Here is a 22,399-nt window from a genome sequence, read left to right as displayed (position 1 = left end):
TATAAGCAAAGTAACAGGCTCTTTATTAAAAAACAATACCTGTAATGTCTATATCTCTCTCAAATGTTCCCTTAACTCTCGTGTAGCCGCATGTAGGGTTGGTTGAAGACTCAAAATCACAAGTAAGATCGACTGAAAAACAAAAAAGAGTTTTTTGGAGTCAGAGCCTTGTATTCTGGCCTGAACTGAATATTATTTTATTATCTTGAACAAGACTGTAGAGTCAGATCAAATTAACAATTGACATATGGTAAAACAATTTTTATTCCGACTCACATTTTACGCCCAGAGATAAATAAATGTCGGAATGTCAGATTTCAATGGCGAGGTTAAAATTACCAATGAATACTCAAATAGCAAGTTTGCTAAGAGTTCCTAACAGTCTATTTCGGGAGGCTTCCATGAATTGGACTTAAGAGGTGAAATGTTCTTTTGAATAGAAGTCAGATTTTGATTGGGGAGTCTGCTCAGCTTTTAAGATATGATTTTAGGTATTCATCACATGAGAGAGGGAAGTCAATGCGACGGTTTAATCATCTAGCAAATCCCATCAGTGGCCTCATTACCAGTGCCTGTTAAATTTAGAAACAGCCAACTAGTTATTCGTTTCAGATACACGGACTTGGTAGTAAGGAAGCTGAATGCCATGAGCGGTTACGTGGACAACTTTTTTGGTAGTTTTGATTGTTATTTTTCAGTTTTTAGTTGTGTTTCCAAAATATAGTTGTGAATCAAATAAATTGTCATTTTTAAATTGTCTCTAGTACCTATAAACGGCACATTGTTTATTGTTTTCATAAAAATGATAGTTTTGAACATTTGAGTCAGTTTATAAGAGCCAATTCTCCAACACATTCTCAGAATCGGCGTTAAAAATTTTGCTATAATAAAGTGTGAGGAGACTTTCCCAGAGGTCAAGGGTCGAAGAAACGTCCATTGGAAGTGCAATTAGAAAGATACACCTCAAACGTAGCACGAGGCACCAACCACCGAACACCCTGGAGTTTGGAAAGTTACCCCCGAATACACAGCGCAATGTCAACACCTACCTACGCAGGTGGGCACTTCTCCCCAGGTTCTATTTTTTCCGCATTTTCCTATGTTTGATCCTTGAAGAACGTATCCAGCATTGCATGAATATTCGATAGTCTGACCAAACTCTGAGTCAGGTGCGGTCGTAGTGTCTACAGTCCCATTGACTGGAGCAATAGGTGCTGGACAGGTACGTACTGTAACTGAACATTGAAACAGTTATAAAAGTTCATACTAGACTTTTTAACAGATTTACCACACTGCCGAAGTATTTTCCCCACTATTCGACACTATTATAGTAAATGGAGTAGTAATTGGGATGACGTATGCTCACCCCCCTCCTTTAGAGTTGATACAAGGCAACCGCAATCTTTCCTGTTTTAGGCCTCGGGGCTGATTAATCCACAAATGTGCCACGAAAACCCGAACTAAATTTTGACATAAGTTAATTCTGACCCTCATTCGACTATGCAATTTAAAAATTACGTCACTATGACTCCACAGTAACGGATATAAAACACACCAAAATATACGGACGGTCGTCCAAAACGTGCAGACGATCAGCCGAAATTGAGCAATCTGTATCCTATGCAGAGTTATTATCATCGCTGGATTATTTCGTAGAGCTCAAAATGAACAGAGTTTAAATTGAACAATTGAACTGTTTTGAAAATCAAAAACAGTACAATAATGGATTTATTTAAATAAAAAACCGTACTCTGGTGCCATCACGTTTTATTAAGGCCGGGGTTTCTTAATATACTATCCAAACTACTAGGGCGATTCGCTGTCGTATTTTGCCAGAAGCAAAAATGCTACGCAATTTATTCACGACGTAATGTACTTTTAGAAGTAGTCATTTTTAGAAGAAGCCTCACAAACGTAGCAACTTAGGGACTCTTATCTTCTGAATCTCACCCACCCTGATTGTAGATCTTACTAAATGGCCCTTCCTTCATTGTAAAATGATTTTGGTTTTGAAATCTTCAAAGATTTCCTCGAATGAAACGTATTGGTTTTTAAACTTAAATTTTAAATATCGTCATGTATACACTCAAATGTTCAGAAATTCAAAATCGCTCATAGATTAGCGGGCGTGGTGGCCCATTGGCAAAGCGTTGGAATCTGATATTTTGACATCGCAGGATAAAAAAAAAAACTGGGATTAAATTTTATACCCATCACCTCATCCAGTGTCTGGTAAACTGAATAAGCAATGCCGAAACCGGGTAGTATATCGTACAAAGGAAGCATCACACTATGGGGGATTTCAACTTTTGCGAGTTTATCGTTCGCCAGAAAAATTGAAACGATTCTCAGAAACCGCCGGTATCAAATCTTTGCCTATGGTCGTACGTCCGCTGAACATTATTAGGTTCCTCAACGGCGGGCGTGAAATTTAAATTTGATTCGACCAATCATCATCGAGGAAAATAGTGCCTTCGCATGACGTGGGTAACAGTATGAAATTAAATATGAAATGAGCGAATGCGCGCCATAGAGAAAAATGTACTGAATTAGTCTCAACATAACTTTCGTTTATCTGTTATAAACCTATTTTGAAATGAACAATTCGATTTCTAATTTTATTTTTTCCGACAGGAGAGGAATGCTGGACGCCTATGGTTTGCGACGACCAACCTACTTGGAAAAAACTTACGGTGAGAGCTTTAGTGGTAGTTTCATATTGGTGGTATTTTACTTTAATCTATGGGAACATTTTTAGCGGGGAACACTTGCTAAGCTAAGGCCTTACTTTAGCGATGTGCAGCCTTCATGTCCATGTATTCAAATGTTTCTCTCCTGTTCTATTTTAAAAAGGACAGTGCACTAAAGTGGAAGAGAAGACTTTGGAAGGTTCGTGTCCACAACATAATTTCTTTCGAAATACGTTTTCTGTGTTTTCATATTTGACAAACAGTCTGATAGCAAACAATAAACCATTTTAGTACTCCTGGAGTATGCTTACCAAGATAGCAGACCCCGGAACGTAGTATGTGTACCAGGTCAGAGTTGGGCCATAATTTATGTACAAATATTATGGTCACTTAGCTAGTCTCCGAACTCGTAATAGAACTAAAATGAGGAAAATTGGAATAGAATGATGGCCTAACTCTAACCTGGTACACATACTAAGTTCCGGTGTCCGCCATGTTGGTGCGCATACATCAGGAGGATCATCGTTTTATTAGCAACTTTTATTAATTTTCTATTCTTATTGCGCCATTTTTAACAAACAAATCATGACGTATAGTTTATCAATACCCGCCCCATATTTCTTATTTTTAACCAGAAAGAAAGGGGTTCATATCTTCTAACAAAAAAATTCGGAGCTCCAAAAGTATGTGCCCCAAGATGTCGCACAACCTGAGCTAAGTATGTGTGTACGGCAGGGGTCGGCAACCTACGGCCCGCGGAGCAATATAATCTGGCCCGCGACGCTTCACTGAATTATAGTAACAAAACAGCTGTTTTGTCGATTATCTTCTTTACGCAAAAGAATTCAAGTGTAGACTAAATTATATTAGAACGTTACAAGTATATAAGTCACAATTACTCGTTTAATGAGCCTATAATTCAATTATAATTTAGACAACTTGCAACAAAACGCCTAAAAGTTGATGCTAAGTGCAAATAGTTTAATGGCGCAAAAATATTCAAATGGTCAGTCTTCGCGCGCTGCTTAAAATTTAAACTCTGATCTGTGTGAAAAAATGTGATTCATCGGTCATTCGTTCGGTTTTAAACTTTCTAAAAATATGTGCGGCCCGCCAATGACTTGCAACCTTTGATTTTGTCCCTCGAGCGACAAAAGATTGTGCGACATCTTGGTGCATATACTTCTGAAGCACCAAAAATTCCCTGAATTCGGATTGTAAAACTGATGGCTCAATTTAAATTCTGTTTTTATTTATGTTTTGCAGCTTTAACGGAACGATTAGACGGGATGAAAAGTGGGCTCAATCAATTAAAAAAGGTGATGGAAGAAGCAGAGACGAACTCAGTGCCGCCCTCTGTTGTAGGTGGCAAAGAAACGACCACGTCTCAGAGTATGAAAGTCTTTGTTCTTTGGTATTGCATGCACTAGAATAGATATTGAGAAAGTTTTTTTCTTATTTGCTGCTTTCTGGCCAATAAAGGATTGGATTATATACTTATCCCGTGGAGACGAACGCCGTTAAGACGGCATAAAAATATGGCGAACCACGCCATCTCGTTCGTTTACTAGTTTATGTCGGTATGGGAATATTTTGGCAGGTATTTGTCTTGGAAGCCGCCATACTATTAACCATTGTTTACGTGAACCACCCTGCGGCTGTAAGGAGTCCAGAAATCCTCTCGCTTCTAGGGGTCGCGGAATACTCATTTTTGAATAAGTCATTTCTAACCCCCATACGACTATTGATGATCTGATTACGCTATTCTTAACTCGCAGTGACGTAATAACACAAGCATGTAAAATATACGGACGGTGGTTCTGGACGTGCACACGATAACTTGAAATCGAGCAAGATATGTGGTATTTCTCTATTTCGTTTTCTTGTCGTTCGATCATTTCGTAAAACTCAATTGTTCAATTTAAACTCTGTTCATTTTGAGCTCTACGAAATAATCCAGCGATGATAATAACTTTGCATAGGATACAGGTTGCTCAATTTCGGCTGATCGTCTGCACGTTTTGGACGACCGTCCGTATATTTTGGTGTGTTTTATATCCGTTACTGTGGAGTCATAGTGACGTAATTTTTAAATTGCATAGTCGAATGAGGGTCAGAATTAACTTATGTCAAAATTTGGTTCGGGTTTTCGTGGCACATTTGTGGATTAATCAGCCCCTGAGGCCTAAAACATGAAAGATTGCGGTTGCCTTGTATCAACTCTAAAGGAGGGGGGTGAGCATACGTCATCCCAATTACTACTCCATTTACTATAATGGTGTCGAATAGTGGGGAAAATACTTCGGCAGTGTGGTAAATCTGTTAAAAAGTCTAGTATGAACTTTTATAACTGTTTCAATGTTCAGTTACAGTACGTACCTGTCCAGCACCTATTTCTCCAGTCAATGGGACTGTAGACACTACGACCGCACCTGACTCAGAGTTTGGTCAGACTATCGAATATTCATGCAATGCTGGATACGTTCTTCAAGGATCAAACATGGGAAAATGCGGAAAAAATAGAACCTGGGGAGAAGTGCCCACCTGCGTAGGTAGGTGTTGACATTGCGCTGTGTATTCGGGGGTAACTTTCCAAACTCCAGGGTGTTCGGTGGTTGGTGCCTCGTGCTACGTTTGTGGTGTATCTTTCTAATTGCACTTCCAATGGACGTTTCTTCGACCCTTGACCTCTGGGAAAGTCTCCTCACACTTTATTATAGCAAAATTTTTAACGCCGATTCTGAGAGTGTGTTGGAGAATTGGCTCTTATAAACTGACTCAAATGTTCAAAACTATCATTTTTATGAAAACAATAAACAATGTGCCGTTTATAGGTACTAGAGACAATTTAACAATGACAATTTATTTGATTCACAACTATTTTTTGGAAACACAACTAAAAACTGAAAAATAACAATCAAAACTACCAAAAAAGTTGTCCACGTAACCGCTCATGGCATTCAGCTTCCTTACTACCAAGTCCGTGTATCTGAAACGAATAACTAGTTGGCTGTTTCTAAATTTAACAGGCACTGGTAATGAGGCCACTGATGGGATTTGCTATATGATTAAACCGTCGCATTGACTTCCCTCTCTCATGTGATGAATACCTAAAATCATATCTTAAAAGCTGAGCAGACTCCCCAATCAAAATCTGACTTCTATTCAAAAGAACATTTCACCTCTTAAGTCCAATTCATGGAAGCCTCCCGAAATAGACTGTTAGGAACTCTTAGCAAACTTGCTATTTGAGTATTCATTGGTAATTTTAACCTCGCCATTGAAATCTGACATTCCGACATTTATTTATCTCTGGGCGTAAAATGTGAGTCGGAATAAAAATTGTTTTACCATATGTCAATTGTTAATTTGATCTGACTCTACAGTCTTGTTCACGATAATAAAATAATATTCAGTTCAGGCCAGAATACAAGGCTCTGACTCCAAAAAACTCTTTTTTGTTTTTCAGTCGATCTTACTTGTGATTTTGAGTCTTCAACCAACCCTACATGCGGCTACACGAGAGTTAAGGGAACATTTGAGAGAGATAAAGACATTACAGGTATTGTTTTTTAATAAAGAGCCTGTTACTTTGCTTATATATGAATCAATTTTACCTATGAGTCAGTGCACATAATTTTGATTACAAATGAGTCAGCTTCACTTCTGAGTGAGTGCCCATAATTTTGCTTGGAGATGAGTCTCCTTTATTTCTTTATTTTTGAGTGAGTGCCCGTAACTTTGCTCGGAGATGAGTCTTCTTCACTTCTGAGTGAGAGCCTGTAACTTTGCTCGGAGATGAGTTTCCTTTACTTCTAAGTGTGTGCCTGTAACTTTGCTCGGAGTTGAGTCTTCTTTACTTCTAAGTGTGTGCCTGTAACTTTGCTCGGAGTTGAGTCTTCTTTACTTCTGAGTGAGTGCCCGTAACTTTGCTCGGAGATGAGTCTTCTTTACTTCTAAGTGTGTGCCCATAACTTTGCTCGGAGTTGAGTCTTCTTTACTTCTGAGTGAGTGCCCGTAACTTTGCTCGGAGATGAGTCTTCTTTACCTTTGAGTGAGTGCCCGTAACTTTGCTCGGAGATGAGTTTCCTTTACTTCTAAGTGTGTGCCTGTAACTTTGCTCGGAGTTGAGTCTTTTTTACTTCTGAGTGAGTGCCCGTAACTTTGGACGGAGATGAGTCTTCTTTACTTCTAAGTGTGTGCCCATAACTTTGCTCGGAGTTGAGTCTTCTTTACTTCTGAGTGAGTGCCCGTAACTTTGCTCGGAGATGAGTCTTCTTTACTTCTAAGTGTGTGCCCGTAACTTTGCTCGGAGATGAGTCTTCTTTACTTCTAAGTGTGTGCCCGTAACTTTGCTCGGAGATGAGTCTTCTTCACTTCTGAGTGAGTGCCTGTAACTTTACTCGGAGATGAGTTTCCTTTACTTCTAAGTGTGTGCCTGTAACTTTGCTCGAAGATGAATTTCCTTTACTTTTAAGTGTGTGCCCGTAACTTTGCTCGGAGTTGAGTCTTCTTTACTTCTGAGTGAGTGCCCGTAACTTTGCTCGGAGATGAGTCTTCTTTACTTCTAAGTGTGTGCCCATAACTTTGCTCGGAGTTGAGTCTTCTTTACTTTTGAGTGAGTGCCCGTAACTTTGCTCGGAGATGAGTCTTCTTTACTTCTAAGTGTGTGCCTGTAACTTTGCTCAGAGATGAGTCTTCTTTACTTCTGAGTGAGTGCCCATAACTTTTCTCGGAGATGAGTCTTCTTCACTTCTGAGTGAGTGCCTGTAACTTTGCTCGGAGATGAGTTTCCTTTACTTCTAAGTGTGTGCCTGTAACTGTGCTCGGAGATGAGTCTTTTTCACTTCTGACTGAGAGCCTGTAACTTTGCTCGGAGATGAGTTTCCTTTACTTCTAAGTGTGTGCCTGTAACTTTGCTCGGAGTTGAGTCTTCTTTACTTCTGAGTGAGTGCCCGTAACTTTGCTCGGAGATGAGTCTTCTTTACTTCTAAGTGTGTGCCTGTAACTTTGCTCGGAGTTGAGTCTTCTTTACTTCTGAGTGAGTGCCCGTAACTTTGCTCGGAGATGAGTCTTCTTTACTTCTAAGTGTGTGCCCATAACTTTGCTCGGAGTTGAGTCTTCTGTACTTCTGAGTGAGTGCCCGTAACTTTGCTCGGAGATGAGTCTTCTTTACTTTTGAGTGAGTGCCCGTAACTTTGCTCGGAGATGAGTTTCCTTCACTTCTAAGTGTGTGCCTGTAACTTTGCTCGGAGTTGAGTCTTTTTTACTTCTGAGTGAGTGCCCGTAAATTTGCTCGGAGATGAGTCTTCTTTACTTCTAAGTGTGTGCCCATAACTTTGTTCGGAGTTGAGTCTTCTTTATTTCTGAGTGAGTTCCCGTAACTTTGCTCGGAGATGAGTCTTCTTTACTTCTAAGTGTGTGCCCGTAACTTTGCTCGGAGAGGAGTCTTCTTCACTTCTGAGTGAGTGCCTGTAACTTTGCTCGGAGATGAGTTTCCTTTACTTCTAAGTGTGTGCCTGTAACTTTGCTCGGAGATGAGTCTTCTTCACTTCTGAGTGAGAGCCTGTAACTTTGCTCGGAGATGAGTTTCCTTTACTTCTAAGTGTGTGCCTGTAACTTTGCTCGGAGTTGAGTCTTCTTTACTTCTGAGTGAGTGCCCGTAACTTTGCTCGGAGATGAGTCTTCTTTACTTCTAAGTGTGTGCCTGTAACTTTGCTCGGAGTTGAGTCTTCTTTACTTCTGAGTGAGTGCCCGTAACTTTGCTCGGAGATGAGTCTTCTTTACTTCTAAGTGTGTGCCCATAACTTTGCTCGGAGTTGAGTCTTCTGTACTTCTGAGTGAGTGCCCGTAACTTTGCTCGGAGATGAGTCTTCTTTACTTCTAAGTGTGTGCCCGTAACTTTGCTCGGAGATGAGTCTTCTTCACTTCTGAGTGAGTGCCTGTAACTTTGCTCGGAGATGAGTTTCCTTTACTTCTAAGTGTGTGCCTGTAACTTTGCTCGGAGATGAGTCTTCTTCACTTCTGAGTGAGTGCCCGTAACTTTGCTCGGAGATGAGTTTTCTTTACTTCTAAGTGTGTGCCTGTAACTTTGCTCGGATATGAGTTTCCTTTACTTTTAAGTGTGTGCCTGTAACTTTGCTCGGAGATGAGTCTTCTTTACTTCTAAGTGTGTGCCCATAACTTTGCTCGGAGTTGAGTCTTCTTCACTTCTGAGTGAGTGCCTGTAACTTTGCTCGGAGATGAGTTTCCTTTACTTCTAAGTGTGTGCCTGCAACTTTGCTCAAAGATGAATTTCCTTTACTTTTAAGTGTGTGCCCGTAACTTTGCTCGGAGTTGGGTCTTCTTTACTTCTGAGTGAGTGCCCGTAACTTTGCTCGGAGATGAGTCTTCTTTACTTCTAAGTGTGTGCCCATAACTTTGCTCGGAGTTGAGTCTTCTTTTCTTCTGAGTGAGTGCCCGTAACTTTGCTCGGAGATGAGTCTTCTTTATTTCTAAGTGTGTGCCTGTAACTTTGCTCAGAGATGAGTCTTCTTTACTTCTGAGTGAGTGCCCATAACTTTTCTCTGAGATGAGTCTTCTTCACTTCTGAGTGAGTGCCTGTAACTTTGCTCGGACATGAGTTTCCTTTACTTCTAAGTGTGTGCCTGTAACTTTGCTCGGAGATGAGTCTTCTTCACTTCTGAGTGAGAGCCTGTAACTTTGCTCGGAGATGAGTTTCCTTTACTTCTAAGTGTGTGCCTGTAACTTTGCTCGGAGTTGAGTCTTCTTTACTTCTGAGTGAGTGCCCGTAACTTTGCTCAGAGATGAGTCTTCTTTACTTCTAAGTGTGTGCCTGTAACTTTGCTCGGAGTTGAGTCTTCTTTACTTCTGAGTGAGTGCCCGTAACTTTGCTCGGAGATGAGTCTTCTTTACTTCTAAGAGTGTGCCCATAACTTTGCTCGGAGTTGAGTCTTCTTTACTTCTGAGTGAGTGCCCGTAACTTTGCTCGGAGATGAGTCTTCTTTACTTTTGAGTGAGTGCCCGTAACTTTGCTCGGAGATGAGTTTCCTTTACTTCTAATTGTGTGCCTGTAACTTTGCTCGGAGTTGAGTCTTTTTTACTTCTGAGTGAGTGCCCGTTAATTTGCTCGGAGATGAGTCTTCTTTACTTCTAAGTGTGTGCCCATAACTTTGTTCGGAGTTGAGTCTTCTTTACTTCTGAGTGAGTGCCCGTAACTTTGCACGGAGATGAGTCTTCTTTACTTCTAAGTGTGTGCCCGTAACTTTGCTCGGAGATGAGTCATCTTCACTTCTAAGTGAGTGCCTGTAACTTTGCTCGGAGATGAGTTTCCTTTACTTCTAAGTGTGTGCCTGTAACTTTGCTCGGAGATGAGTCTTCTTCACTTCTGAGTGAGTGCCCGTAACTTTGCTCGGAGATGAGTTTTCTTTACTTCTAAGTGTGTGCCTGTAACTTTGCTCGGAGATGAGTTTCCTTTACTTTTAAGTGTGTGCCTGTAACTTTGCTCGGAGTTGAGTCTTCTTTACTTCTGAGTGAGTGCCCGTAACTTTGCTCGGAGATGAGTCTTCTTTACTTCTAAGTGTGTGCCCATAACTTTGCTCGGAGTTGAGTCTTCTTTACTTCTGAGTGAGTGCCCGTAACTTTGCTCGGAGATGAGTCTTCTTTACTTCTAAGTGTGTGCCTGTAACTTTGCTCAGAGATGAGTCTTCTTTACTTCTGAGTGAGTGTCCATAACTTTGCTCGGAGATGAGTCTTCTTCACTTCTAGTGAGTGCCTGTAACTTTGCTCGGAGATGAGTTTCCTTTACTTCTAAGTGTGTGCCTGTAACTTTTCTCGGAGATGAGTCTTCTTCACTTCTAAGTGTGTGCCCATAACTTTGTTCGGAGTTGAGTCTTCTTTACTTCTGAGTGAGTGCCCGTAACTTTGCTCGGAGAGGAGTCTTCTTTACTTCTAAGTGTGTGCCCGTAACTTTGCTCGGAGATGAGTCTTCTTCACTTCTGAGTGAGTGCCTGTAACTTTGCTCGGAGATGAGTTTCCTTTACTTCTAAGTGTGTGCCTGTAACTTTGCTCGGAGATGAGTCTTCTTCACTTCTGAAGGAGTGCCCGTAACTTTGCTCGGAGATGAGTTTTCTTTACTTCTAAGTGTGTGCCTGTAACTTTGCTCGGAGTTGAGTTTCCTTTACTTTTAAGTGTGTGCCTGTAACTTTGCTCGGAGTTGAGTCTTCTTTACTTCTGAGTGAGTGCCCGTAACTTTGCTCGGAGATGAGTCTTCTTTACTTCTAAGTGTGTGCCCATAACTTTGCTTGGAGTTGAGTCTTCTTCACTTCTGAGTGAGTGCCTGTAACTTTGCTCGGAGATGAGTTTCCTTTACTTCTAAGTGTGTGCCTGTAACTTTGCTCGAAGATGAATTTCCTTTACTTTTAAGTGTGTGCCCGTAACTTTGCTCGGAGTTGAGTCTTCTTTACTTCTGAGTGAGTGCCCGTAACTTTGCTCGGAGATGAGTCTTCTTTACTTCTAAGTGTGTGGCCATAACTTTGCTCGGAGTTGAGTCTTCTTTTCTTCTGAGTGAGTGCCCGTAACTTTGCTCGGAGATGAGTCTTCTTTACTTCTAAGTGTGCGCCTGTAACTTTGCTCAGAGATGAGTCTTCTTTACTTCTGAGTGAGTGCCCATAACTTTTCTCGGAGATGAGTCTTCTTCACTTCTGAGTGAGTGCCTGTAACTTTGCTCGGAGATGAGTTTCCTTTACTTCTAAGTGTGTGCCTGTAACTTTGCTCGGAGATGAGTCTCCTTCACTTCTGAGTGAGAGCCTGTAACTTTGCTCGGAGATGAGTTTCCTTTACTTCTAAGTGTGTGCCTGTAACTTTGCTCGGAGTTGAGTCTTCTTTACTTCTGAGTGAGTGCCCGTAACTTTGCTCAGAGATGAGTCTTCTTTACTTCTAAGTGTGTGCCCGTAACTTTGCTCGGAGATGAGTCTTCTTCACTTCTGAGTGAGTGCCTGTAACTTTACTCGGAGATGAGTCTTCTTTACTTCTAAGTGTGTGCCCGTAACTTTGCTCGGAGATGAGTCTTCTTCACTTCTGAGTGAGTGCCTGTAACTTTACTCGGAGATGAGTTTCCTTTACTTCTAAGTGTGTGCCTGTAAATTTGCTCGAAGATGAATTTCCTTTACTTTTAAGTGTGTGCCCGTAACTTTGCTCGGAGTTGAGTCTTCTTTACTTCTGAGTGAGTGCCCGTAACTTTGCTCGGAGATGAGTCTTCTTTACTTCTAAGTGTGTGCCTATAACTTTGCTCGGAGTTGAGTCTTCTTCACTTCTGAGTGAGTGCCCGTAACTTTGCTCGGAGATGAGTCTTCTTTACTTCTAAGTGTGTGCCTGTAACTTTGCTCAGAGATGAGTCTTCTTTACTTCTGAGTGAGTGCCCATAACTTTTCTCGGAGATGAGTCTTCTTCACTTCTGAGTGAGTGCCTGTAACTTTGCTCGGAGATGAGTTTCCTTTACTTCTAAGTGTGTGCCTGTAACTTTGCTCGGAGATGAGTCTTTTTCACTTCTGAGTGAGAGCCTGTAACTTTGCTCGGAGATGAGTTTCCTTTACTTCTAAGTGTGTGCCTGTAACTTTGCTCGGAGTTGAGTCTTCTTTACTTCTGAGTGAGTGCCCGTAACTTTGCTCGGAGATGAGTCTTCTTTACTTCTAAGTGTGTGCCTGTAACTTTGCTCGGAGTTGAGTCTTCTTTACTTCTGAGTGAGTGCCCGTAACTTTGCTCGGAGATGAGTCTTCTTTACTTCTAAGTGTGTGCCCATAACTTTGCTCGGAGTTGAGTCTTATGTACTTCTGAGTGAGTGCCCGTAACTTTGCTCGGAGATGAGTCTTCTTTACTTTTGAGTGAGTGCCCGTAACTTTGCTCGGAGATGAGTTTCCTTCACTTCTAAGTGTGTGCCTGTAACTTTGCTCGGAGTTGAGTCTTTTTTACTTCTGAGTGAGTGCCCGTAAATTTGCTCGGAGATGAGTCTTCTTTACTTCTAAGTGTGTGCCCATAACTTTGTTCGGAGTTGAGTCTTCTTTACTTCTGAGTGAGTGCCCGTAACTTTGCTCGGAGATGAGTCTTCTTTACTTCTAAGTGTGTGCCCGTAACTTTGCTCGGAGATGAGTCTTCTTCACTTCTGAGTGAGTGCCTGTAACTTTGCTCGGAGATGAGTTTCCTTTACTTCTAAGTGTGTGCCTGTAACTTTGCTCGGAGATGAGTCTTCTTCACTTCTGAGTGAGAGCCTGTAACTTTGCTCGGAGATGAGTTTCCTTTACTTCTAAGTGTGTGCCTGTAACTTTGCTCGGAGTTGAGTCTTCTTTACTTCTGAGTGAGTGCCCGTAACTTTGCTCGGAGATGAGTCTTCTTTACTTCTAAGTGTGTGCTTGTAACTTTGCTCGGAGTTGAGTCTTCTTTACTTCTGAGTGAGTGCCCGTAACTTTGCTCGGAGATGAGTCTTCTTTACTTCTAAGTGTGTGCCCATAACTTTGCTCGGAGTTGAGTCTTCTGTACTTCTGAGTGAGTGCCCGTAACTTTGCTCGGAGATGAGTCTTCTTTACTTCTAAGTGTGTGCCCGTAACTTTGCTCGGAGATGAGTCTTCTTCACTTCTGAGTGAGTGCCTGTAACTTTGCTCGGAGATGAGTTTCCTTTACTTCTAAGTGTGTGCCTGTAACTTTGCTCGGAGATGAGTCTTCTTCACTTCTGAGTGAGTGCCCGTAACTTTGCTCGGAGATGAGTTTTCTTTACTTCTAAGTGTGTGCCTGTAACTTTGCTCGGATATGAGTTTCCTTTACTTTTAAGTGTGTGCCTGTAACTTTGCTCGGAGATGAGTCTTCTTTACTTCTAAGTGTGTGCCCATAACTTTGCTCGGAGTTGAGTCTTCTTCACTTCTGAGTGAGTGCCTGTAACTTTGCTCGGAGATGAGTTTCCTTTACTTCTAAGTGTGTGCCTGCAACTTTGCTCAAAGATGAATTTCCTTTACTTTTAAGTGTGTGCCCGTAACTTTGCTCGGAGTTGGGTCTTCTTTACTTCTGAGTGAGTGCCCGTAACTTTGCTCGGAGATGAGTCTTCTTTACTTCTAAGTGTGTGCCCATAACTTTGCTCGGAGTTGAGTCTTCTTTTCTTCTGAGTGAGTGCCCGTAACTTTGCTCGGAGATGAGTCTTCTTTATTTCTAAGTGTGTGCCTGTAACTTTGCTCAGAGATGAGTCTTCTTTACTTCTGAGTGAGTGCCCATAACTTTTCTCGGAGATGAGTCTTCTTCACTTCTGAGTGAGTGCCTGTAACATTGCTCGGAGATGAGTTTCCTTTACTTCTAAGTGTGTGCCTGTAACTTTGCTCGGAGATGAGTCTTCTTCACTTCTGAGTGAGAGCCTGTAACTTTGCTCGGAGATGAGTTTCCTTTACTTCTAAGTGTGTGCCTGTAACTTTGCTCGGAGTTGAGTCTTCTTTACTTCTGAGTGAGTGCCCGTAACTTTGCTCAGAGATGAGTCTTCTTTACTTCTAAGTGTGTGCCTGTAACTTTGCTCGGAGTTGAGTCTTCTTTACTTCTGAGTGAGTGCCCGTAACTTTGCTCGGAGATGAGTCTTCTTTACTTCTAAGTGTGTGCCCATAACTTTGCTCGGAGTTGAGTCTTCTTTACTTCTGAGTGAGTGCCCGTAACTTTGCTCGGAGATGAGTCTTCTTTACTTTTGAGTGAGTGCCCGTAACTTTGCTCGGAGATGAGTTTCCTTTACTTCTAATTGTGTGCCTGTAACTTTGCTCGGAGTTGAGTCTTTTTTACTTCTGAGTGAGTGCCCGTTATTTTGCTCGGAGATGAGTCTTCTTTACTTCTAAGTGTGTGCCCATAACTTTGTTCGGAGTTGAGTCTTCTTTACTTCTGAGTGAGTGCCCGTAACTTTGCACGGAGATGAGTCTTCTTTACTTCTAAGTGTGTGCCCGTAACTTTGCTCGGAGATGAGTCATCTTCACTTCTAAGTGAGTGCCTGTAACTTTGCTCGGAGATGAGTTTCCTTTACTTCTAAGTGTGTGCCTGTAACTTTGCTCGGAGATGAGTCTTCTTCACTTCTGAGTGAGTGCCCGTAACTTTGCTCGGAGATGAGTTTTCTTTACTTCTAAGTGTGTGCCTGTAACTTTGCTCGGAGATGAGTTCCCTTTACTTTTAAGTGTGTGCCTGTAACTTTGCTCGGAGTTGAGTCTTCTTTACTTCTGAGTGAGTGCCCGTAACTTTGCTCGGAGATGAGTCTTCTTTACTTCTAAGTGTGTGCCCATAACTTTGCTCGGAGTTGAGTCTTCTTTACTTCTGAGTGAGTGCCCGTAACTTTGCTCGGAGATGAGTCTTCTTTACTTCTAAGTGTGTGCCTGTAACTTTGCTCAGAGATGAGTCTTCTTTACTTCTGAGTGAGTGTCCATAACTTTGCTCGGAGATGAGTCTTCTTCACTTCTAGTGAGTGCCTGTAACTTTGCTCGGAGATGAGTTTCCTTTACTTCTAAGTGTGTGCCTGTAACTTTTCTCGGAGATGAGTCTTCTTCACTTCTAAGTGTGTGCCCATAACTTTGTTCGGAGTTGAGTCTTCTTTACTTCTGAGTGAGTGCCCGTAACTTTGCTCGGAGAGGAGTCTTCTTTACTTCTAAGTGTGTGCCCGTAACTTTGCTCGGAGATGAGTCTTCTTCACTTCTGAGTGAGTGCCTGTAACTTTGCTCGGAGATGAGTTTCCTTTACTTCTAAGTGTGTGCCTGTAACTTTGCTCGGAGATGAGTCTTCTTCACTTCTGAAGGAGTGCCCGTAACTTTGCTCGGAGATGAGTTTTCTTTACTTCTAAGTGTGTGCCTGTAACTTTGCTCGGAGTTGAGTTTCCTTTACTTTTAAGTGTGTGCCTGTAACTTTGCTCGGATTTGAGTCTTCTTTACTTCTGAGTGAGTGCCCGTAACTTTGCTCGGAGATGAGTCTTCTTTACTTCTAAGTGTGTGCCCATAACTTTGCTTGGAGTTGAGTCTTCTTCACTTCTGAGTGAGTGCCTGTAACTTTGCTCGGAGATGAGTTTCCTTTACTTCTAAGTGTGTGCCTGTAACTTTGCTCGAAGACGAATTTCCTTTACTTTTAAGTGTGTGCCCGTAACTTTGCTCGGAGTTGAGTCTTCTTTACTTCTGAGTGAGTGCCCGTAACTTTGCTCGGAGATGAGTCTTCTTTACTTCTAAGTGTGTGGCCATAACTTTGCTCGGAGTTGAGTCTTCTTTTCTTCTGAGTGAGTGCCCGTAACTTTGCTCGGAGATGAGTCTTCTTTACTTCTAAGTGTGTGCCTGTAACTTTGCTCAGAGATGAGTCTTCTTTACTTCTGAGTGAGTGCCCATAACTTTTCTCGGAGATGAGTCTTCTTCACTTTTGAGTGAGTGCCTGTAACTTTGCTCGGAGATGAGTATCCTTTACCTCTAAGTGTGTGCCTGTAACTTTGCTCGGAGATGAGTCTTCTTCACTTCTGAGTGAGAGCCTGTAACTTTGCTCGGAGATGAGTTTCCTTTACTTCTAAGTGTGTGCCTGTAACTTTGCTCGGAGTTGAGTCTTCTTTACTTCTGAGTGAGTGCCCGTAACTTTGCTCAGAGATGAGTCTTCTTTACTTCTAAGTGTGTGCCTGTAACTTTGCTCGGAGTTGAGTCTTCTTTACTTCTGAGTGAGTGCCCGTAACTTTGCTCGGAGATGAGTCTTCTTTACTTCTAAGAGTGTGCCCATAACTTTGCTCGGAGTTGAGTCTTCTTTACTTCTGAGTGAGTGCCCGTAACTTTGCTCGGAGATGAGTCTTCTTTACTTTTGAGTGAGTGCCCGTAACTTTGCTCGGAGATGAGTTTCCTTTACTTCTAATTGTGTGCCTGTAACTTTGCTCGAAGTTGAGTCTTTTTTACTTCTGAGTGAGTGCCCGTAAATTTGCTCGGAGATGAGTCTTCTTTACTTCTAAGTGTGTGCCCATAACTTTGTTCGGAGTTGAGTCTTCTTTACTTCTGAGTGAGTGCCCGTAACTTTGCTCGGAGATGAGTCTTCTTTACTTCTAAGTGTGTGCCCGTAACTTTGCTCGGAGATGAGTCATCTTCACTTCTGAGTGAGTGCCTGTAACTTTGCTCGGAGATGAGTTTCCTTTACTTCTAAGTGTGTGCCTGTAACTTTGCTCGGAGATGAGTCTTCTTCACTTCTGAGTGAGTGCCCGTAACTTTGCTCGGAGATGAGTTTTCTTTACTTCTAAGTGTGTGCCTGTAACTTTGCTCGGAGATGAGTTTCCTTTACTTTTAAGTGTGTGCCTGTAACTTTGCTCGGAGTGGAGTCTTCTTTACTCCTGAGTGAGTGCCCGTAACTTTGCTCGGAGATGAGTCTTCTTTACTTCTAAGTGTGTGCCCATAACTTTGCTCGGAGTTGAGTCTTCTTTACTTCTGAGTGAGTGCCCGTAACTTTGCTCGGAGATGAGTCTTCTTTACTTCTAAGTGTGTGCCTGTAACTTTGCTCAGAGATGAGTCTTCTTTACTTCTGAGTGAGTGCCCATAACTTTGCTCGGAGATGAGTCTTCTTCACTTCTGAGTGAGTGCCTGTAACTTTGCTCGGAGATGAGTTCCCTTTACTTCTAAGTGTGTGCCTGTAACTTTTCTCGGAGATGAGTCTTCTTCACTTCTGAGTGAGTGCCTGTAACTTTGCTCGGAGATGAGTTTCCTTTACTTCTAAGTGTGTGCCTGTAACTTTGCTCGGAGTTGAGTCTTCTTTACTTCTGAGTGAGTGCCCGTAACTTTGCTCGGAGATGAGTCTTCTTTACTTCTAAGAGTGTTCCTGTAACTTTGCTCGGAGTTGAGTCTTCTTTACTTCTGAGTGAGTGCCCGTAACTTTGCTCGGAGATGAGTCTTCTTTACTTCTAAGTGTGTGCCCATAACTTTGCTCGGAGTTGAGTCTTCTTTACTTCTGAGTGAGTGCCCGTAACTTTGCTCGGAGATGAGTCTTCTTTACTTTTGAGTGAGTGCCCGTAACTGTGCTCGGAGATGAGTTTCCTTTACTTCTAAGTGTGTGCTCAAAACTTTGCTCGGAGTTGAGTCTTCTTTACTTCTGAGTGAGTGCCCGTAACTTTGCTCGGAGATGAGTCTTCTTTACTTCTAAGTGTGTGCCTGTAACTTTGCTCGGAGATGAGTTCCCTTTACTTCTAAGTGTGTGCCCATAACTTTGCTCGGAGATGAGTCTTCTTCACTTCTGAGTGAGTGCCTGTAACTTTTCTCGGAGATGAGTTTCCTTTATTTCTAAGTGTGTGCCCATAACTTTGCTCGGAGATGAGTCTTCTTAACTTCTGAGTGAGTGCCCGTAACTTTGCTCGGAGATGAGTCTTCTTTACTTCTAAGTGTGTGCCTGTAACTTTGCTCGGAGATGAGTTTCCTTTACTTCTAAGTGTGTGCCTGTAATTTCGCTCGGAGTTGATTCTTCTTTACTTCTGAGTGAGTGCCCGTAACTTTGCTCGGAGATGAGTCTTCTTTACTTCTAAGTGTGTGCCTGTAACTTTGCTCGGAGTTGAGACTCTTTTACTTCTGAGTGAGTGCCCGTAACTTTGCTCGGAGATGAGTCTTCTTTACTTCTAAGTGTGTGCCCATAACTTTGCTCGGAGTTGAGTCTTCTTTACTTCTGAGTGAGTGCCCGTAACTTTGCTCGAAGATGAGTCTTCTTTATTTTTGAGTGAGTGCCCGTAACTTTGCTCGGAGATGAGTTTTCTTTACCTCTAAGTGTGTGCCTGTAACTTTGCTCGGAGTTGAGTCTTTTTTACTTCTGAGTGAGTGCCCGTAAATTTGCTCGGAGATGAGTCTTCTTTACTTGTAAGTGTGTGCCCATAACTTTGTTCGGAGTTGAGTCTTCTTTACTTCTGAGTGAGTGCCCGTAACTTTGCTCGGAGATGAGTCTTCTTTACTTCTAAGTGTGTGCCTGTAACTTTGCTCGGAGTTGAGTCTTCTTTACTTCTGAGTGAGTGCCCGTAACTTTGCTCGGAGATGAGTCTTCTTTACTTCTAAGTGTGTGCCCATAACTTTGCTCGGAGTTGAGTCTTCTGTACTTCTGAGTGAGTGCCCGTAACTTTGCTCGGAGATGAGTCTTCTTTACTTCTAAGTGTGTGCCCGTAACTTTGCTCGGAGATGAGTCTTCTTCACTTCTGAGTGAGTGCCTGTAACTTTGCTCGGAGATGAGTTTCCTTTACTTCTAAGTGTGTGCCTGTAACTTTGCTCGGAGATGAGTCTTCTTCACTTCTGAGTGAGTGCCCGTAACTTTGCTCGGAGATGAGTTTTCTTTACTTCTAAGTGTGTGCCTGTAACTTTGCTCGGATATGAGTTTCCTTTACTTTTAAGTGTGTGCCTGTAACTTTGCTCGGAGATGAGTCTTCTTTACTTCTAAGTGTGTGCCCATAACTTTGCTCGGAGTTGAGTCTTCTTCACTTCTGAGTGAGTGCCTGTAACTTTGCTCGGAGATGAGTTTCCTTTACTTCTAAGTGTGTGCCTGCAACTTTGCTCAAAGATTAATTTCCTTTACTTTTAAGTGTGTGCCCGTAACTTTGCTCGGAGTTGGGTCTTCTTTACTTCTGAGTGAGTGCCCGTAACTTTGCTCGGAGATGAGTCTTCTTTACTTCTAAGTGTGTGCCCATAACTTTGCTCGGAGTTGAGTCTTCTTTTCTTCTGAGTGAGTGCCCGTAACTTTGCTCGGAGATGAGTCTTCTTTATTTCTAAGTGTGTGCCTGTAACTTTGCTCAGAGATGAGTCTTCTTTACTTCTGAGTGAGTGCCCATAACTTTTCTCGGAGATGAGTCTTCTTCACTTCTGAGTGAGTGCCTGTAACATTGCTCGGAGATGAGTTTCCTTTACTTCTAAGTGTGTGCCTGTAACTTTGCTCGGAGATGAGTCTTCTTCACTTCTGAGTGAGAGCCTGTAACTTTGCTCGGAGATGAGTTTCCTTTACTTCTAAGTGTGTGCCTGTAACTTTGCTCGGAGTTGAGTCTTCTTTACTTCTGAGTGAGTGCCCGTAACTTTGCTCAGAGATGAGTCTTCTTTACTTCTAAGTGTGTGCCTGTAACTTTGCTCGGAGTTGAGTCTTCTTTACTTCTGAGTGAGTGCCCGTAACTTTGCTCGGAGATGAGTCTTCTTTACTTCTAAGAGTGTGCCCATAACTTTGCTCGGAGTTGAGTCTTCTTTACTTCTGAGTGAGTGCCCGTAACTTTGCTCGGAGATGAGTCTTCTTTACTTTTGAGTGAGTGCCCGTAACTTTGCTCGGAGATGAGTTTCCTTTACTTCTAATTGTGTGCCTGTAACTTTGCTCGGAGTTGAGTCTTTTTTACTTCTGAGTGAGTGCCCGTTATTTTGCTCGGAGATGAGTCTTCTTTACTTCTAAGTGTGTGCCCATAACTTTGTTCGGAGTTGAGTCTTCTTTACTTCTGAGTGAGTGCCCGTAACTTTGCACGGAGATGAGTCTTCTTTACTTCTAAGTGTGTGCCCGTAACTTTGCTCGGAGATGAGTCATCTTCACTTCTAAGTGAGTGCCTGTAACTTTGCTCGGAGATGAGTTTCCTTTACTTCTAAGTGTGTGCCTGTAACTTTGCTCGGAGATGAGTCTTCTTCACTTCTGAGTGAGTGCCCGTAACTTTGCTCGGAGATGAGTTTTCTTTACTTCTAAGTGTGTGCCTGTAACTTTGCTCGGAGATGAGTTCCCTTTACTTTTAAGTGTGTGCCTGTAACTTTGCTCGGAGTTGAGTCTTCTTTACTTCTGAGTGAGTGCCCGTAACTTTGCTCGGAGATGAGTCTTCTTTACTTCTAAGTGTGTGCCCATAACTTTGCTCGGAGTTGAGTCTTCTTTACTTCTGAGTGAGTGCCCGTAACTTTGCTCGGAGATGAGTCTTCTTTACTTCTAAGTGTGTGCCTGTAACTTTGCTCAGAGATGAGTCTTCTTTACTTCTGAGTGAGTGTCCATAACTTTGCTCGGAGATGAGTCTTCTTCACTTCTAGTGAGTGCCTGTAACTTTGCTCGGAGATGAGTTTCCTTTACTTCTAAGTGTGTGCCTGTAACTTTTCTCGGAGATGAGTCTTCTTCACTTCTAAGTGTGTGCCCATAACTTTGTTCGGAGTTGAGTCTTCTTTACTTCTGAGTGAGTGCCCGTAACTTTGCTCGGAGAGGAGTCTTCTTTACTTCTAAGTGTGTGCCCGTAACTTTGCTCGGAGATGAGTCTTCTTCACTTCTGAGTGAGTGCCTGTAACTTTGCTCGGAGATGAGTTTCCTTTACTTCTAAGTGTGTGCCTGTAACTTTGCTCGGAGATGAGTCTTCTTCACTTCTGAAGGAGTGCCCGTAACTTTGCTCGGAGATGAGTTTTCTTTACTTCTAAGTGTGTGCCTGTAACTTTGCTCGGAGTTGAGTTTCCTTTACTTTTAAGTGTGTGCCTGTAACTTTGCTCGGATTTGAGTCTTCTTTACTTCTGAGTGAGTGCCCGTAACTTTGCTCGGAGATGAGTCTTCTTTACTTCTAAGTGTGTGCCCATAACTTTGCTTGGAGTTGAGTCTTCTTCACTTCTGAGTGAGTGCCTGTAAATTTGCTCGGAGATGAGTTTCCTTTACTTCTAAGTGTGTGCCTGTAACTTTGCTCGAAGATGAATTTCCTTTACTTTTAAGTGTGTGCCCGTAACTTTGCTCGGAGTTGAGTCTTCTTTACTTCTGAGTGAGTGCCCGTAACTTTGCTCGGAGATGAGTCTTCTTTACTTCTAAGTGTGTGGCCATAACTTTGCTCGGAGTTGAGTCTTCTTTTCTTCTGAGTGAGTGCCCGTAACTTTGCTCGGAGATGAGTCTTCTTTACTTCTAAGTGTGTGCCTGTAACTTTGCTCAGAGATGAGTCTTCTTTACTTCTGAGTGAGTGCCCATAACTTTTCTCGGAGATGAGTCTTCTTCACTTCTGAGTGAGTTCCTGTAACTTTGCTCGGAGATGAGTATCCTTTACCTCTAAGTGTGTGCCTGTAACTTTGCTCGGAGATGAGTCTTCTTCACTTCTGAGTGAGAGCCTGTAACTTTGCTCGGAGATGAGTTTCCTTTACTTCTAAGTGTGTGCCTGTAACTTTGCTCGGAGTTGAGTCTTCTTTACTTCTGAGTGAGTGCCCGTAACTTTGCTCAGAGATGAGTCTTCTTTACTTCTAAGTGTGTGCCTGTAACTTTGCTCGGAGTTGAGTCTTCTTTACTTCTGAGTGAGTGCCCGTAACTTTGCTCGGAGATGAGTCTTCTTTACTTCTAAGAGTGTGCCCATAACTTTGCTCGGAGTTGAGTCTTCTTTACTTCTGAGTGAGTGCCCGTAACTTTGCTCGGAGATGAGTCTTCTTTACTTTTGAGTGAGTGCCCGTAACTTTGCTCGGAGATGAGTTTCCTTTACTTCTAATTGTGTGCCTGTAACTTTGCTCGAAGTTGAGTCTTTTTTACTTCTGAGTGAGTGCCCGTAAATTTGCTCGGAGATGAGTCTTCTTTACTTCTAAGTGTGTGCCCATAACTTTGTTCGGAGTTGAGTCTTCTTTACTTCTGAGTGAGTGCCCGTAACTTTGCTCGGAGATGAGTCTTCTTTACTTCTAAGTGTGTGCCCGTAACTTTGCTCGGAGATGAGTCATCTTCACTTCTGAGTGAGTGCCTGTAACTTTGCTCGGAGATGAGTTTCCTTTACTTCTAAGTGTGTG

This window comes from Styela clava, chromosome 7 (genome assembly GCF_964204865.1).
Source record: "Styela clava chromosome 7, kaStyClav1.hap1.2, whole genome shotgun sequence".
NCBI lineage: Eukaryota > Metazoa > Chordata > Ascidiacea > Stolidobranchia > Styelidae > Styela > Styela clava.
Note: the sequence above shows the minus strand (reverse complement) of the source record.